This window comes from Dipodomys merriami, unplaced genomic scaffold (assembly GCF_024711535.1).
Source record: "Dipodomys merriami isolate MVZ:Mamm:240054 unplaced genomic scaffold, mDipMer1.0.p SCAF_669, whole genome shotgun sequence".
NCBI lineage: Eukaryota > Metazoa > Chordata > Mammalia > Rodentia > Heteromyidae > Dipodomys > Dipodomys merriami.
Genome location: NW_027206256.1, coordinates 525,998 through 546,433, shown reverse-complemented (window position 1 = coordinate 546,433; position 20,436 = coordinate 525,998). Strand labels below are relative to the sequence as shown.

General features: G+C 37.2%; 1 non-coding gene across 1 annotated transcript; it reads right to left on the bottom strand.

Annotated features, from left to right (window-relative positions):
- Positions 1-7,338: 7,338 nt before the first annotated feature.
- On the bottom strand, positions 7,339-7,502 carry LOC138815775 (U1 spliceosomal RNA). The gene has a single exon (XR_011368464.1). It is a non-coding gene; the product is annotated as a U1 spliceosomal RNA (small nuclear RNA).
- Between the last annotated feature and the right edge of the window lie 12,934 nt (positions 7,503-20,436).

Sequence of the window (20,436 nt, the reverse complement as noted above, 5' to 3'; positions counted from 1 at the left end):
ATGAATTGACCCAGCTGGTATCCAGTTGTTTTTGTGTTAGTCATTGGCTCATGTTTTCTGTTTGGCCTTGGAGAGTCTTAGGCTTCCCTTTGTAGACACAAAAGATGGGAAATTAATTGCCAAGGCTTATATAGTCAGGAACTATTTACTTTCTGCCCTTCTGAAATGGCATCTCACTACATAGCCAAGATGGCCTTGAACTTACTGTGCTTCTGCTTCAGCCTCCCAAGTGATAGAATTACAGTCTTACCATACCATGCCCAGCTATCTCTCATGGACCATTTGAAATAGAAAAATGATAACATGTGTGTGAAATCACAGGCAGCAAAGATGGACCTGAGAGGAAGTTGAGTGGGCTGAGCCAGAATTGTTTATTTTCAGTGCGTAAACAACTCATGGAATCTTAGGGGCATATAAGGTATGGCCTTTACAGTGATTAGTTGGTTCCATTTCCTCCCCTCCCACACAGTCTTTTTCTTTAAAAAGGGCATGCTCCATGTTAATAAACGAGTTCCTGCTTGACTTGACTCCCCACTGTGTCTGATTGTCTCCTGGGCTAAGGGAGGCTGGGGAACGGGCTAGCGGCCACAATTACCTTTCCCCGGACCCTGTCCATCTTTCATGGGATGGACAAAGACCTGACACATGTGTCTATATCTACTACGAGACGTGCAAAGATCAAATAATTTAGAACCCAGTTGTTAAGAATATAGGCTCATATTCAACTGAATTTCAAATTCAATTTTGGTTTCTTACCTACTTTTGGTTAAAGAGGTGGACAGTATACCACTGAGTTTTTTCGCATGTACAGAAATGTGGATGGTGCCAGGTATAGGTGACTCATGCCTATAATGTTACTCAGGAGGCTGAGATATAAGGATTGTGTTTCAAATCCAGCCCAGGCAGATAAGTCCACATTAGAATAGCAGGACAAGAGCCAAACTGATGATCCAGATACTCTTCTGAAAAATGGTTTAATATGGTAGATTTTTTCCCACATGTCAGTTTGTTATTCTGCTTCGAGTAAGAAAATTTCTAAGGCTCAGAAAAGGATTCAATCAAAATGTAGCCATTTTGATTTTTATTAAAGGAATAGTTAATTTAAACATTGGTAGCTCATGCCTATAATCCTTGCTGCTTAGAAGGCTGAGAACTGAGGAACATGATTTCAAGCCAGCCCAAGCAGGAAAGTCCATGAGATTTGTCTCCAATTAAGCAGTGATAAACCCAGAAGAAGAGATATGCCTTAATAGAGTATTATTCCTCAGGAAAAAGCTCTATTTAAGCTGCCCTAAAACTTCAGGTCATATGTTTGGACATTGCCATCTACAATGCTGCTGGAACATACCTTCCTTTGGTGTGTTTGCCTACAGTCTGGTTTTCACTCCTGTGGATATAGGATGATTAGCCCTCAACCTTGGGGGTGGCATGATCTGTGTATGGAATACACTGCCCAGACAAACAACTACGATGCAAGCAATGATTGACAAGGTATTAAGTCCAAAGTTACAATGGTAAGGATGTATTCTGTTTAGCTTTTTTCTTTAGTTAATTGCTTTTTAAAGTTTATCAGCTTATTTAATGTACTCTAGGATCAAAAGTTAATATTTAGGATTTTGGTGCAATTTGAAACTAGGCAGGTAAGAGCACCCATTGTTCCCAAATTCAACATTTCAAATTATTAAAACTTTGTTCAGGGAGTTCTGGGAAGATGGCAAATGAGAAGCTGGAGGCTAAAAAAGCTCTCGCATAGAAAGCAGTTATAGAGTTCCAGTGAACAGTCCTAAGCCAGAGAATCACACCAAGTGTGCCTTCACAGGACAAAGAGTTAGGCTAGAGAGAGAAAATACAGGCAAGGAGACAGCCCTGAGCACTTGCCAGCAGCTGCCGCAGCAGCGGCAGCGGTGGTGATGGCAAGTGCATCGGCCATACCTGAATAACAGAGATTCCTATACTTTCCTTCAATGTACCTGTCTAATATTCTCTTCTTTGTCCAAATTTAGAAACATTGAAGTTATACCTTGCATTCTCTCAGACCACAAGGGAAAAAAATTAGAACTCAACACCAAAAGCCACCAAGGAAATTCCGGTAACACATGGAGGCTGAACAACACACTGCTGAATCACGAGTGGGTCATAGAAGAGATTAGAAAGGAAATTCAAATGTTCATGCTATTCAACAAAAATGAACACACTAATTACCAGCTCCTCTGGGACACAGCAAAGACAGTAATCAGAGGCAAGTTTATAGCTCTAAGATACTACATCAACAAATTGGAGAGATCTGATAGCAACAATTAAATGACACATCTAAACCTCCTTGAAAAAGAGCAGCAAAATATACCCTAATCCAGTAGACGGAAAGAAATAATTAAAATTAAATCAGAATTAAATGAATTAGAATCCAAAAAACTATAGAAAGAATCAACAAAACAAAGAGTTGGTTCTTCGAAAAATTTAACAAAATTGACAGACCGTTAGCCAATCTCATCAGAAAAAGGAGAGAATAAATTCAGAGAGGAGAATGGAAACATCACCACAGAAAAAAACCAAGATTCAGAACATTTTAAGGGAATACTTCTCAAAACTTTATGCTAATAAGTTTTAGAACTTGGCAGAAATGGGCCTTTTCCTAGCAAATATTGACATGCCAAAACTAAACCAAGATGAGTTAAACCATCTTAACATGCCCATATCAAGCATTGAAATAGAAACAGCTATAAGAGACCTCCCAGCTAAGAAAAGTCCAGGACCAGATGGTTTTACAGGGAATTCTACAAGGCCTTGAAACCAGAGCCTACACCAATAGTCCTCCAACTCTTCAATGAAATTGAAAGAGAAAATTCACTACTGAACACATTCTATGAAGCCATCATAACCCTCTTTCCAAAACCAGGCAGGGACTCATCAAAGAAAGAGAACTATAGACCCATTTCTTTGATGAACATTGATGCATAACTTCTCAACAAAATTTTGGCCAATCAACTTCAACATTTCATCCAAAAAAATCATACACCATGATCAAACAGGATTAATTTCAGGGATGCAAAAGTGGTTCAATATAAGCAAATCAATTAATATTATTCATCACATCAACAGGAGCAAGGATAAGAACCACATGGTTATCTCAATCGATGCAGAAAAAGCATTCAACAAGATCAAACACCACTTTATGATGAAGGTTTTGGAAAAATTAGGAATCCTTGGAACATTCCTCAATACAATAAAGGCTGTATATGACAAACATACAGCCAGCATCATACTTAATGGTGAAAAAAGAAAGTCATTTCCTCTTAACCCAGGAATAAGAAAAGGATGTCCACTCTCTCCACTTCTCTTCAGCCTAGTATTAGAATGCCTAGCTACAGCAATTAAACAAGATGGACACATAAAGGGGATCCAAATAGGGAAAGAAGAAATAAAAGTCTCCCTGTTTGCAGATGACATGATCTTGTACTTAAGAATCTCATAGACTCCACTCCCAAATTACTCAAGCTGAATCAAAACTTTGGCAAAGTATCAGGTATAAAATTAACCCCCCAAAATCAATGGCTTTTCTGTATGCCAACAAGGAGAAAAATGGGGCTGAAATTAAGAAAGCAACTCCATTTGTAATAACCCCTCAAAAAATAAAATACCTAGGAATTAACTTAACCAAAGAAGTGTAGGACCTCTATGATGAAAACTTTAAAAACTTGAAAAAGGAAATCAAAACAGAACTTAGAAAATGGGAAAAACTCCCATGCTACTGGATTAGAAAGATTATCATTGTGAAAATGGCAATACTTTCCAAGGCTATCTACAAATTCAATGCGATACTTATCTAAAATACCTCAGTCTTCAAGGAAATAGAAGAGGCAAGCCAAAAATTCATGTGGAACAATAAAAGACCCCGAATAGCAAAAACGCTCCTCAACGGAAAGAACACTGCTGGAGGAATATCAATACCAAATTTCAAAGTCTACTATAAAGCTATAGTAATCAAAACAGCTTGGTACTGGCAAAAGAACAGACCTCAGGACCAATGGAATAGAATTGAAAACCCAGAAATGAACCTACAGACCTATAGCCATCTAGTCTTTGATAAGGGAGCTAAAAAAATAGAATGGAAGAAAGACAGCCTCTTCAGTAAATGGTGCTGGCAAAATTGGTTAACTACTTGTAGAAAAATATCTAGATCCTTATACATCACCCTGCATCAGAACCCACTCCAAATGGTCAAAGACCTTGGAATCAAAGCAGACACTCTGAAAACATTACAGGATGGAATAGGAGAAACCCTAGGTCTCCTTGGCTCAGGACGAAATTTTCTTGGTAGAGACCCAGAAACACAAAAAATCAAAAAAGGTTGGACAATTGGGATTGCATGAAGTTCCAGAGCTTCTGCATGGCAAAGGACATAGCTAGCAAGACCAATAGAAAGCTCACGGATTGGGAGAAGATCTTCACTAGCCATACAACGGACAAGGGTCTTATATCTAAACTATACTTGGTACTCAAAAAATTAAATCCCCCAACAACAAATCCTCAAAGAAACAACTGTCCAATAAATAAGTGGGCTAATGACTTAAAGAGAAACTTCTCTGACCAAGAAAGAAGAATGGCCAATAGACACATGAAGAAATGCTCAACCTCCTTAGTCATAAAAGAAATGCAAATAAAAACAACATTGAGATACTACCTCATCCCAGTTAGAATGGCAAAAATCAAGAACTCTAATAACAACAGATGCTAGAGGCTATGTGGACAGAAGGGAACCATACTTCATTGTTGATGGGAGTGTAAACTTGTTCAACCACCTCAGAAAGTATTATGGACGTTCCTCAAAGACCCCACATAGAGCTCCCCTATGACCCAGCAATCTCACTTTTGGGCATTTACCCAAATGTTTACAGACAAGACCACACTAAAGCTACCAGCACAACTATGTTTATTGCAGCATTATTTACCATAGCTAAGATCTGGAACCAACCCAGATGCCCCTCAGCAGATGAATGGATCAAGAAAATGTGGTATGTATACACAATGGAATTCTATGCTTCCATCAGAAAGAATGACATTGCCCCATGTGTTAGGAAATGGAAAGACTTGGGATAAATTATATTAAGTGAAGTAAGCCAAGCCCAAAGAAACATAGGTCCCATGATTTCCCTTATTTGCAATATCTAGTATATGTATGAGTCAAGCAGAAAAGATCAGATAAGGTGATGTTAGGAAAATGAACCCTAAGATATGTATTTTAAATGTTTTTTTTTCTGTCATGCATTTGTTTCTAACGCAATTATAAGATTATTTCTTTGTTGCTTTGTATGTCCCTCTCCCACAGTATAACCCATACTTTCACTGTATTTGATGTTGGTATAATTTGTGGAAGGGAAGGGCAAAAACCAGTCATTTAAATAAGGATACAGGTGGACCTGTTGCAACAACGAGAAATACAACGAGTTGTCATGTCAAAAATGAACTTTACAACTTTGGGGGGGGGAGGATTGTATGTGGGGGGGGGAGACAGGTAGGATGGGAAGGGATGGGAAGGGTAAACAAAGTAGAAGGCTACAATGCTTGATAAGAAATGTACTCACTATCTTGCCCGTGTAATTGTAACCCCTCTGTACTGTATTTTCACAATTTAAAAAAACTTCGTTCAGATGTTTTAATCATCAGAAATTTGAGCCAGGGATGGTAGCTCACATTTGTAAAGCTATCTGCTGGGTCTTGGCTGATACAGAGAGGATTATGATTTGATGTTAGCCCTGGAAACATTCAGAATATTGGATCTCAATCAAAATCTGAACCCAATGCATTGAATTTCTTATTTCATCTACTCAGAAAAGGTAAAAAGAAGGATTGTCGTCCATGCTGGCCTGGTCATAGACATAAAACCCTACCGCAAAAGTGGCTAAAGTCCAGCTGGGCGCAGGTGTTTCTTGCCTGTAATCTTAGCTACGCTGGAGGTGAGATCTGAAGATCACAGATCAAAGCCAGCCCAGGCAGCACAATGAGACTCTTATCTCCAATAAACCACTAGAAAACGAGAAGTGGTACTGTGGCTCAAACAGTAGAGCCCTCGACTTGAGCTGAAGAGCTCAGGGACAACACCCAGGCACAGAATTCAAGTCACATAACCAACAGAAGAAAAATGAGGGCTGGGAAGGTGGCTCAGTGGTAGAGCGCTTGCCTTGCATGCCTGAGTCCCTGGGTTCGATTCCTCAGCACCACATAAGCAAAAAAAAAGAGCCGGAAGTGGCGCTGAGGCTCAAGTGGTAGAGCGCTAGCTTTGAGCTTAAGATCGGAGGGACAGCGCCCAGGCCCAGAGTTCAGGCCCCATGACTGGACCTCCGACCCACCCCCCCAAAAAAAGAAAAAAATGACTAAAGCAAAGTAAAAGCAGGTGTATGGCTCATCAGGTAGAGTACCTACCTAAAATCATGAGAATCTGAGTTTAAATTTTAGGATAGAATGGGAAAGGATGTGAAGGAATAGAAGGAAGAAAAGAAGGAAGGGAGGAGTTATTCTGTATATTGTACTTGCCTAGCTATTTCATTAAGGTGGCTTCTCATTCCTTTTTCTTCTTTGATCTTCTTTTTTTTTTTTTTGGTCGGTTGTGGGGCTTGAACTCAGGTCCTGGATCCTGTCCCTGATCTTTTGTGCTCATGGCTAGTACTCTACCGCTTTGAGTTACATTGTCACTTATCGTTTTCAGTGGTTAATTGGAAATAAGAATCTCATAGATTTTCCTGCCCAGGCTAGTGTTGAACCTTGATCCTCAGATCTCAGCCTTCTGACTAGCTACAATTACAGGTATGAGCCTTTGGCTCTGGTCACCCATTTGTTTTCTTTCTTTTTATTTTTTGTAAGTCATGGGACTTGAACTCTAGGTGTTGTCCCTGACCTCTTCAGGACAAATGAAGTGCTCTACCACTTGAGCCAGAGCCCACTTCTGGTTTTCTGGTGGTTAATTGAGGATAAGAATCTCATGAGCTTTCATACCTGGGCTGGCTTTGAACTGCAATCCTCAGATCTCAGCCTCTTGAGTAGTTAGGATTACATGTATAAGCCACCTGCACCCAACTTCCTCATTTATTCTCTCATGGTGAGTTCTAGCTTATTTCTCTACTCTTGTAGTTCCTAGCAACTACAAAGTAGGCATAGAAGTACCTCATCCTTTACAGTAGTCCTTAGGATCAAGTGACTACTGAGTGCAGGAAAGGAGATGAGGCCAATATAAAATACAATGCTGTCTATCTATCTATCTATCTATCTATCTATCTATCTATCTATCTATCTATCTATCTATCTATCTATCTATCTATCTATCTATCTATTTAGTTAGTTATCCACGGTAGAGCACTAACACAGTCCTCCACTACCACAAATTATGCACTCAAATTTCTCACATTTGATGTAATCACAGGAGTCAGCACATCTGGAATGTAATAGATAAGTCTTTCCATCGGAAAACCACTTTCATGATCGTGGTATCTCCCCTGCCAGGTAAGTAACAATGCTGACTTGATATTTTAAAAACTAACAAACACATGAGAGTAGTTCACATTTGTAATCCTAGCTACTCAGAATGCTGACATCTGAGGATTAAACTTTAAATACTAGATAAATTTTGCTGAATTTTGATTAAAGCTCCTTTGGTGTTTTTAATTGTAGTTTTTATTTATTTTCTTATTTTACTGTTTCTTACTGTGACTACCAAAAAGCTGAGTGACTTACGTGGCTTGTATTCCTGTATTATATTGGAGGTGCTCTAAGACTTCATCAGAGGCCAAACTTGTTCTACTCAGCTGAGTAGCCAGCCACAAAGCTGTAAGTGACAATACCTACAGTAAGCAAAATTACATAAAATTAAAAATTCAGACACACAGTTACACTAGCCATATTTCAAATAAAAATAGAATTCAAGTTTCAGTGAATGTTAGTAAAGTTTTAATGAATTCATTCTATCTATGTCCCCTGTGACACTGCCACAGAAGAATGGAATACTTAAAGAATATCATGTAGTTCCCAAGGCATGGAGGTAGTTACTCTCTTCCTTTACAGAAAATGTTTGCCTGGCCATGTACCCTAGTGAATATCATTTATTATGCAGAGCTACCCACTTTTCTATATGCAGTTATGTCTCACTCTCCTTTTCTCCCTCCCTCTCTCTTCCCTCACAAAATCCCTCCCTTTCCTTGTTTTAGGGATCAAAACTCATGCATGGTAAGCTGCTAAGCTGAATCCCAGCCCTGTGTATGATTTTGTGTTTGGGGAGGGGGTACTTTTTCAGGGCTTGAACTTTGGCCCTGGACACTATCTCTAACATTTTGTGCTCAAGGCTAGTGCTCTGCCACTTTAACCACAGGTCCTGTTCTGTCTTTTTGGTGGTTACTTAGAGATAATGTCTCATTGGCTTTCCCTCTTCTGCTGGATTCCAACCATGATCTCATTAGCTTATGATTACAGGATGCGAATTGTCATCTACCTTACTTTTTTTTAAGTTTTCAAGTATCTTCTTTTAATTTAAAAAAGAACAAGTATGGGAAACTTCCCAGAGAGGTAAACAACTCAAAACTATATAGGGTTACATATCTCTGTATCATCACAAAATTGCTAAGTAGTTCTATTACTAACATTTTATGAGGTGAATTTTCAGCACTAACACTAATAATGTTAAGTAATTGGAAAAATGATATTACTTTGTTTTTCGGTACCCAAGTCATATACTTTATTCTGTGTCTTAGCTTGAGAAAATCTGATTCATTTTCTAGAATGATTCCTATGAATCATAAAAATAATGACAGAGCTAGTTCAGTCAATGATTTAGAGTTCTAAAACAAACTTGTAAGATACTTTGTATTTTAATTCATACAGTATAGTGATTTTGTCTAAAGCATGCCTTACTGACACACATCACTAGAAAAGTCAGTTTGGAAAATCGGTCTATACTCAAATCTTGTCAAATTAAGAACACATTTGAATAGTGATGATATATGTCCAAGCAATAACTTGAAATAATTGTCATTGACTGTCTTGACAGGTACAATTAGCTTCTTCGATTTCTAATTGTCATAATATTTATACTTCAGTAATGCTACAGCATTGTTAGACAATTTTGAAATGGCTGCATCAAGGGACAGATAAGAAAAATAATCTTAAACCAGCAGGTAGTGGCTCTCGTCTGTAATCCTAGCCCCTCAGGAGGCTGATATCCGAGGATCGCAGTTAAAAGCTAGCACAGGCAGGAAAATTCATGGATCTTTTATCTCCAATAAACCACTAAGAAAACTAGAAATGGTACTGTGGCTCAAGTAGTAAAGCACTAGCCTTGATCTGAAGAGTTCAAGTCAGACAGAGTTCAAATCCCTCGACTGACAAAAATAAATAAATAAATAAATGAAATCCCACACTGGCCAGATGAATGAGAACTGACAATGTTTTCTAGGTAAGGTATATTTAGTGCTAGTTTTTCTATATTTTGTCTTACCTCATATATTAAGTGCTTTTTTTTGCAATGAACTGAAGGTTTTTAAGTGACTTTTTTCTATGAATAACTGAGTTTATAATAAAGTTATTTTGTAAAATATTGTCTATTTTCCACTATTTCTTTTTATCATTTAAATCCCCCTCTTTGTTCTGCACCATCTTCCACTTCCACAGGTTTCCAGGGTATATCATACGAAGACTTTGTACACATTATTCTGGGGTCCACCACTGCCACCCATCTCATTAGGTAACGATATACACCATTTTTTAACAAATATGTGGGGATTTTCTTTCACTTTAATCCTAATGAATTAAAAGTAGAAGGTGTTAGAAAAGTTCTAAGTCAGTGACTGCACTCGTGGTGTGCCGTGTACCCAGAGATCCATGAAAGCAGTAGTAGCAAGTGATAAATTAGAGTATCTAGGAGAAACTATTTACCTATAAGCTCTCCTGACCTCTAAAGCAATGATAGAGCAGATATTTTAGATTGTACACAGGTATCTTGTTCAGTGTCCTGATCTTTGCTTTATACATTCTGTTCTTAGTCTCTTCTAGCCAAAAATCAACCTTGTCTTTGTTATTCTTATCGCAAAGAAATGTCAAACAGAGCACTAGAGCATGGTGTTTACATATGTAACTGAGGTCTTTTTGCTGTGTCTCCCCATGAAGGATGGTGGAAAGGCAAAAAAGCATGAATGAGAGAATCAGAAGGTAAGACAGTACTTGTTTTTAAACAAGATCATTTACATAATAAGTCATCTGTCTATGCGGGCAGAGTTCTCCTCACAATCATGTCTTAAAGATTCTACCTCTTTTTTCTTTTATTTTTCTTTTTCACTTTTTTTATTGTGAAAATACCGTACAGAGGGGTTACAATTACATGACCAAGATAATGAGTATATTTCTTATCAAGCATTATTCCTTCCTCCTTTGTTTCCCCTTACTATCCCTTCCCATCTACTCCCCCCTCCCACCCCACCCTCCCTTGCACCAAAGTTGTAAATTTCGTTTTTGACATGGCATCCCATTGTTACAATGGGTCAACCTGTATCCCTATTTAAGCAATTTGTTTTTTTCCCCTTCCTACAAAGCAACAAAAAAATCATTTTATAAACATGTTAGAAATAATAGCAAGAAAGAAAAACCATTTGATTTCTTATCTTGAGGTTCATTTCGCCTAACATCAACTTATCTGACTGGATATATGGCTATAACTCAGGCCCTGGACACTGTCCCTGAGCTCTTTTGCTCAAAGCTAGTGCTTTACTACTTAGAGTCACAGCCCTACTTCTGAGAATGCCTGAGCACCGATGGCTCACACCTGCAGTCCATGAGACACTAATCTCCAATTAATCACAGAAAATCTGGAAGTGACACTGTGATTCAAGTGGTGGAGCACTAACTTTGAATAAAAGCTCAGACCCCAGGACCAGAAAAAAGAAGAGAATGCTAGACAGATACATTGAAGGAAAGTATAGGAATCTCAAGAAATGAAGGCTTTCCAAAAGCAGTGATGATTAGGCTATGATCTATATATTAGATATGATTTATTTGTCTTAATGCTGATGCTGTCTAATATCCTAGACCCTCTCATGTATCTGCTGATAAATCTGAATGACCAAAAAATAATTTTGGTAGTGGGGGTGTGTTACGAGTTAGAATTCTTTTTTTGCCTTAGGAACATTTTCTTTTCAGATTAGAGCTTTGATATCCCAGAAAATGTTTAAAGTAATTGTGTTGTTTCTTAGAAATTATCATACAATTAAGTATATCTCTTTTAATCTCCCTAAAACTGTGTATAGGATGGAAAGAATAGTTTATTCCAGTGTATTGGAATACTTCAGATTGTTTTTTGATTCTTCTAGTCTGATAGTCATACTCTGAAAAAAATCCTTAAGTTGTTGAAAAGTGATGAGCTTTCTTTCTGCCATAGGAATAGGAGGAGACAGAACTTGCTTCACTTTATATAGCTATGGAGGGGAAGGGATTGTCCTCCAGCATCTCCTTTGAAAAGCTTAGTGGTGAAGCCTTTGACATCAGCATTCTCCTCAAAGAGACCAATTCAACCAAAGTGATTTGCTGTGGTCTGAAGTCTCCCCTACAGTTCCTCTGTTCCCTTGCAAGCTACATTCCACGCTAAAGGTATCCAACATTCTAGGCAGACAGCTTATGTTTTGTTGAAAGTGTATGAGTGAATGAAGGTGCTATTTTATGGGAATTTAACATTGAGTGACATGCATGAAGAATTTACACACAATAGGAATCAGTCCTCAAATGCAGTGATTTATGATGAGATTTCATATCTTAAACATAAATGTTCCTTAGGCCAAGTATTTTATCTTGAACTAAAATGATGCCATGGTAAAAAGAAACTGTAATAGGATTTTCAAATCCAACCGCAAAGTATTTCTGCCCATGATAACATAAAGTGAGCTATTCTCATTCCCCGATTTAGGACTTGTTTGACCATATGAAAATTCTTCATTGTGATTAAAATTTTTAATTTATTTTAAAAACAAAAATATTTTAAATTCCCATGTGCACATCCCATTAGGAAGTTGATGTGATGCCCAGAAGCTCTCTATTTCTGTCACTTAGATTTTCTTGTGTGTGCCAGTCCTCTTTTTGTTTGTTTTGCTTTGTTTTACTGTAGGCTAGTGCTCTACCACTTGCCATAGCTCTACTTTCATCTTTGTTGGTTATTAGAGCTAAGGTTAGTTAGAGCTAATGTCAGCCACAATTCTCAGATCTTAGCCTCTTTAGGATTACAGGAATGAGCCACAGGTGCCCAACTATGTTACCTGTATTTAAATCATGTGATCTGCTAAGGGTTTTCCCATCTTTTTTTGTGAAAATATGCCTCAACAAAATAAATAGTAAAAGAACATAATAAAAGTTATTTTGATTCTCTAAAATAGACAAAAAGATACACAATATTCTAAATTTAAGTGATAAAGTAAAAATTTTTGGAGTTGTTGAAAGACTGTATATATTTAGTAGCATTTGGTGGAAAAATGAATCAACTATCCAGAGAAAGAATGGGAAGCAAGATATTTTTATGAGCAATAATAATGTGTACAACAGTTTTTATGTCATTAATGCAGCCCACTTCATGTAGTATCGAATTACAGATGCTAAGATCTGCCATGTATATGGTCATCACATAAATCTAAAATTTTCAGTCTGCCTGAGCATTTTCAGTTTTTCCTCAACAGCAGTCATCACATTGAACCATAAACTCCTACAGGAGACTCCTGGAGGCATTTTACACTTAATAAACAATTTATTCTTTATTTTCTTTATTTGTTTAGTTAAGGTCCAACACTCAGACTTAAATTCAGTATCTGACTGTCTTTAGCTCACTGTCTAGTTCTACCAACTGAGCCATGCCTTCAACCCTAATTTCTTATTTTAAAAATTCAGAAAAGATAATAGTGATAATAATTCTCAGATTTCCTTCACCCAGAAACCCACATATAATTTTTTTTTGATTTAATATTCTCTCAGTGTACTTAATGCCATCTTTTTGTTTTTGTTTTTGTGTACTTGGCTTCAAATCAGTACCTTTCAGTCTCATAGAAACTAGGCATTGATGGTTCATGCCTATTATACTGGCTGCCTCAGAGACTGAGGTTGAGCGTCAAGTTTCTAATCCAGCCCAGGCAGGAAAGTCTGTGAGACACGTATTTCTAATTAATCCCCTAAATGAATGGGAAAGTGGAGCTGTGACAAGTAGTAGAGCACCAGCCTTGAGGGCAAAGGTAGAATGAGAAGCAAATTCCTGAGTTCAAGTGGCACACAAAATGTTAATGTTCATTCCATTCAGCGCTGTAATAAATTAAAAGGATCAACACTGTATTAATTAATGGTTAACATTACTATAGCAATAGTAAGTTATATTTATTGATAATACTCCTTTATTTTCCTAAATTTACTTATATACTAATATTTAATATAAGGAGATAATTCCTGTTTAACAAGATTTTAAGGATCAGAAGTGTATACAAGGAGTTTTGATTGGAAATAAGTATTTGCAAGTTTTTCATATACATAAATGATAGTTGAATAAGCTTGGCATGTATGAAGTAGGCTAAAGAATCCAGCAAGCAAAGGTCCACACAGTCTTGGGGAATAATAAAATATGAGCCACAGGTGATTCTGGAAAATAACAACTTTTGAAGAATAGAAAACAACAAAAATATATAGCTATTGTTAAGGACATTGAAATATATACTATCAAGATAAGTGGGCATATATATATATATGTATATGTATATATACATGCATATATATATACATTTTTTTGGTCAATCATGGGGCCTGAGCTCTAGGGCTGAGGGCTGGCCCTCAGCTCTTGAGCTCAAGTCTAGTGCTCTACTACTTGAGCCACAGTGCCACATCTGGTCTTTTGTACTTATGTGGTGCTGAGGAATCGAATCCAGGGCATAATGCATAAAAGGCAAGGACTCTACCGCTGAGCCATCTTCTCAGCTGCAAGTGGGCATATTTTACTTTTTATTATACAAATTAGTGTATTTTAGAAAGTTAAACATGACTGATACTTAATACTAACTGGCCTCTGTCCCATTAAATAACTTATTCTTAGAATATTTGTGTTAGTAATTCAACTTACCTACAAGAATGGCTACCATGAAATTAGGATGTGTTTAGCAATAGGGATTTTTAAAAAAATTTTATGTTGTCAGAATTGATTTATAAGATGTATAGAGAAAAACATATTTATTGTCAAAATTGGTTTGCTTTGCTTTCTAGTTCAAATTGTGTGTACAGACTTTAGCTGGAAGGCAGATGGCAAAATAATGGATCTTGGCAATGAAGATGGGCATGTTTGTTACCTTTAAAAAAGAAAAAAAAAGTATGAAATGGTAGTCTTTCTATACAACACCTTAATAATATCATAAAAGTATTGTTTTTGTTGTTATTATAATTATTTTGTCATGCGGCTCGAACTCTGTGCCTGGATGCTGTCCCTGCACTCTTCAGCTCAAGGTAAACACTCTACCACTTGAGCCACAGCGCCACATCTGGTTTTCTGATAGCTTATTGGCGATAAGAGTCTCAAGGACTTTCCTGAAGGGGCTGGCTCTGAACCATGATCTTCAGATCTCCGTTTCCTTAGGAGTTCGGATAATAGCCCTGAGCTACCAGTGCCAGGCTAAAATTAAAACTAACCATAATTACACTTTTTATCACAATCTGGCTGGTATTTGGGGAGCCTGATGGCCTCAGGTTCCAACAATGCAATTGTTTCTGCACACAATCTAAAAACTGTATTTCATCCTGTGTTCAGCCACTTGCCATTCTTAGATATGTTTGTTAGTTCTTTTAAACATTATTATTTCTCCGTTTTTCAAAAATAACATTTGTTTTACTTCAAGTATGCCAAAATAATGGTTAATGTAGAAAATAGTCAGTAGTCACCAGGGGCTCTTGTTTTTAATCCTAGCTGCATAGGAGGCTGAAATCTGTAGATCCTGGTTTAAAGCCAGCCCAGGCAGAAAAATCTGACACACACTTATCTCTGATTAACCAATCAATTTGCAGAAGTGGAGATGTGACTCTAGGGATAGAGTAACAACCTGGAGCAAAAACACTACAAATGATTGAAAGGTCTAGTTCAAACTCCATTACTCACTTGTGACACACACACACACACACACACACACACACACACACACACACACACACACACACACACAGAGATAACACTACACACACACAAAACACGTTTATCTTATAATCTCATCCTTTAGTAGTAATCAATGCTATATGCTCAACACCCATTTTCTCCAAGTTTTTCAGGTATTAACCTATATACAAGATAATATGTAGTTTTGTATTTCTGTGTACTATTGTAAGAAAATAATCAGCTTAATTTGATGGAATAGCACAAAACTGTTTTGTCTTTAAACTGTCCTCAAAGTTGGTTCCTCCCTGTGCATTCAAACCTAAGAACTAAGGAGACATCAAATTCAGTCTTTCTTCTGCAAGTTATGGACATGTGCTTCATCCCCTGATGTCATCGGATGTGAGCTCTAGAAGCCATTTTGCATATTCAAAACCCTTAGGGTAAGTCTGGATTTCATACTTAGACAAAAAGAAATGTAGTGATAACTATAACCCCTCTGTAAATCACCTTGACAATTATTTTTTTTAAGATTCCAGAGCTGGAATTTCAATAAAAATCTGATTACTGCTAAAGCTAAGAGGATAAACATTATACTTCATGGTTATTCAATGTGGATGCAGATAAATTTTTTTCATCTACAAGGAGATATCATTCTTTCAATATGGTGATAGCATTGTATATGTTTACCTTCCACTACCAGGTACAGATGACTCAAATCACATGGATAAACAAACTGTTTATTTTTTATATTCTCATAAAACATTTTTACACATTTCATTCTGATTTTCTTTTTTTCTTTTTTGCCAGTCTTGGGGCTTGAACTCAGGGCCTGGGCACTGTCCCTGAGCTTCTTTTACTCAAGGCTAGCACTCTACCATGTAGGCCCCAGCACAATTTCCAGATTTTTCTGTTTATGTGGTGCTGAGGAATAGAACCCAGGGCTTCATACATGCTAGGCATGCACTTTACCACTAAGCCACATTCCTAACCCTTATTCGAGAGTGAGATGGACAGGATTCATGTGAACAGTTGTCTTGCTTTTTATTTTGTCTTAGTTTTAACTTTATTTTTTGTGCCATTAGAAGAGCGTAAATTTATGACTTCATGCTCTCACTTGGCTTTTTCACAAAAGGCTGGCCTTCACACTTTGGTGATTAATTGGTGATAAGTTTCTGGCAGCCTTTTCTGCCCCAGCTGGCTTAAAATGTTAATCCATAGATCCCAGTCTCCTGAATAGCTAAGATTGTGGCATGAACCACATACACTGTCACAAAGCACTTGTCTTAAGTTCAACACATAAATGTTGGTTGGTTGCAAAAATTATTGTTTTTGTTTGGGGAGTTATGATATTATTGTTGTTTTTTTAACATGAATCTCTCACTCTGTCTCGTACGCTGGCATTAAAGTATACATCTTCCTGTTTTCAGGTTTCTGCATGCTTTGATTACAAGCATGTACTATCATTCCTGGCACAGAAACAATTTTTCTTTTTTTTTTTTTTTTGTCGGTCGTGGGGCTTGAACTCTGGGCCTGGGCGTTGTCCCTTAGCTCTTCAGCTCAAGGCGAGCGCTCTACCACTTGAGCTACAGCGCCACTTCCCAGAAACAATTTTTTGCCCAAGCCACTTTCTTCATTTTTTGTCATTAGTGGGTCTTGAACTGTGGGCCTGGGAGCATTCCCTGAGCTCATCAGCTCAAGGCAAGCATTTTACCAATTGACCCACAGTGCTACTTTCAGAAACAATTTTTTAATAAAAAATTGGTAAATCAGAAACTTCCACAGTCCCAGAAATAAAAATGACATGGCAAACCAGGGCTGCCATGTAAAAGTTCTAGATGTCTGAGCCAGATTGTTCTTAGCAGATTGGGAAGTACCATCTGTGTGGATGTGTGACTTGGTGTTGAATTTTCATTGAGATTTTTGCACAAACCTGGGTGCCATGAAAAAAGACTGTATTTTGTGAAACCCTTGTTATTTAAAGATAACCTTTGTTATTGGAAGATAGCTAGGATCTGTGGCACACATTCGTAATCCTAGCTACTCAGGATGCTGAAATATGAGTATTGGGATTCAGATTCCGCCTGGGTAGGAAAATTGGAGAGACTCTTTCTTCCAGTTAACTAGTGAAAAGCTGGAAGTGAAGTTGTGTCTCAAGCAGTAGAGAACTATCCATAAGCGAGAGTTAAGGGTCAGCAACCAGGCCCTGAGTTTAAGTCCCAGTCCTAGCACCAAAAAGGGGGTGGAGGACAAAGCAAGGGACATGGTCATTTTTCTAGGAACTCAAAAACAAGAGAATATGGCTGGGTAATTAGACCTCTAGTTGTCTCTTGATATAATAGCACACATTAGTTTTATAAGAGAGGTTGTGGCCTTTCCAGAGGAGGATACAATGTATCACAGTCTCATATCCTCCATCACTTCCTTTACCTCCTTCCCAGTTTTATCTCCATTAATCCACTAAAAAGCCAGATTTGGAGGGGGAGCTCAAGTGATAGATTGCCAGCCTTGGTAAAAAGTTAAAGTTTATCACCCATTTCCTGAATTGAAGCCCTAGTACCAGCACTGCCTCCCCCTCCCCCAACAGAAACATGGTATGGGAATGCCTGCCCATCCTGTACCATATTGCTATGTACAGGAAATAGTGATGTATGGCACTTAGCTCCCCACAATGTGACATGAGAAAATAAAGGTCCAGAGTTGTTTTGAATAGCATTTTATCCTCTAAGAATAACAGAGTAACTACACATTGTCAATGACTATTCTGTCACCTAGTATTGAATGCAGGTGTGGGATAATCTCTGGAAATAGCCTCTGTGAAACTTCTGAGTACATCGAGGTTGAGTGTTCTGTGTAGCAGGGCCCCCATTGTATCTAGATTGCATCTACTTAGGAATAGATGACTTGTGCATGTACAAATGGCTGATGACCAGGCAAGATCATTCCAGGCCTGCTCCAGTGCACTCAAGCATGGAGCCACTAAAATGTGTGCTGATACTCTTTCTCTTGTCGTTAGTAGTTGAGTTGAGCAGAGCAATTCAAGAAATGTTCACGCAGGGCCCCAGAAAGTGAGGCAGGGCTGTAGGAAAACACTGCCTATTACGCAGAGGTTGATTGCTAAGTATCATTCTTCACTGAAAAGGTCCAGGAATATTTTTGGAAATGAAAGGATCAGAGATATTTTGTTAAACTGGAAAGGAAAGACATCATCAAAGAGCCAAGCAGAACTAAGGATACAGAAGCTAGCTGGAAGTGACTGCTGCTACTGATGGTTCTGGTACTATTTGGACTTGAAAAAAAGTTAAAAAAAAACCCTCATTTCTGCAGTATGGAGGTTCCTCAAAAGACTTCACATAGATCTCCCCTATGATCCAGCAATCCCACTTTTGGGCATTTACCCAAATGTTTACAAACAAGACCACACTAAAGCTACCAGCACAACTATGTTTATTGCAGCATTATTTACCATAGCTAAGATATGGAACCAACCCAGATGCCCCTCAGTAGATGAATGGATCAAGAAAATGTGGTATATATACACAATGGAATTCTATGCCTCCATCAGAAAGAATGACATTTCCCCATTTGTTAGGAAATGGAAAGGTTTGGAAAAAATTATATTAAGTGAAGTAAGCCAGGCCCAAAGAAGCATAGGTCCCATGGTTTCCCTTATTTGCAATATCTAGTATAGGTATGAGTCAATGTGATAATGTGATGTTAGGAAAATGAACCCTTAAATATGTATTTTAATGTTTTCGTTTCTTTCATGCATGTGTTTCTAACGCATTTATAAGATTATTTCTTTGTTGCTTTGTATGTCCCTCCCCCACAGTGTAACCCCCGCTTTCACTATATTTGATGTCAGTATAACATGTGGAGGAGATGGGGACAAACAAGTCGTTTAAGGATTCAGGTGGACCTGTTGCAACAATGAAAAGTACAAAATGTCATGTCAAAACCAGCTTTACAATGTCGGTGTGGGGTGGGAGGGGGGTATAATTGGGTGGGGGGAGGGGGGAGGCAGGGAAGGGAGGTGAAGGGTAAACAAAGGAGGAGGCTGCAATGCTTGGTAAGAAATGTATGCATTATCCTGCCCATGTAATTGTAGCCCCTCTGTACAGTATGTTCTCAAATAAAATAAAATTAAATTAAAAAAAAAACCCTCATTTCTGACTGCAAAACACTGTTAGCTAACCTGAATACAGCCATAAATAACAGGAGATAATTAGAATATAAAAAAAAACAACAACCAGAATCCAGACTTGGAGGCTCAATCTAGTAATACTAATTATTCAGGAGTCTGAGAACAAAGGATTGCAATTTGAAACTAGCCCAGGAAGGAAAGACTGTGAGATGTTAGTCCTCCCTTTGGCTGTTGGACTTGAACTCTGGGCCTTGTACTGCTCCTAAACACATTTTGTAATGCAAGCATTGCACCTCTTTGAGCCACAGCTTCACTTCCAATTTTTTAGTGATTAATTGGAAATAAGAATCTCATGGACTTCCCTCCCCAAGTTGGCTTGGAACCACAATCCTTAGATCTAAGCCTCCTGTGTAGCTATGTCTACATGTGTGAGCCACCAGTACAAGGCAATTTAACACTATTGTATATGTATGTATTTTATATATGTTACATATTGTAATATGTATTATATTTTATATGTTGTATATATTATAAATTATATGTATTACTATGTATATTATATGATATGTATGATATATAATATAGTGTATAGTGTATATATTATATTATGTATCATGTGAAATATAACATTGTGTATACTATATATGTACTATAGAGTGTATACTATATATAAAATGCATAATTGTATAATATATAACATATATGATTTATAATATACAATATATTGTATATAATATATAACATAATATATTGTATAAACCATATACAAGATGTTTTATATGCTATGAACAATATATAATACATAATATAAATTATATATATATATTATATAATACCTATTATATTATATATTACTCATTATATATTATATTGTATAAGTTGTATATTATATTACATGTAATATATTATATGTAATACATAATTATATAACATGCACTGTTATATGATATACAATATATAATAGTGTACATAATGTTTCATATACACTATAGTATATATAATATAGCATATTATGTAATGCATATATAATATACATATGTATTGCATATGGTATACACTATATACATTATAGGATATATTGTATAATACATTCTATATAATATATATTATATACCAAAATACTATATTTTAATATGTGCTATACATCTATAGTTTGTGTGTGTATGTG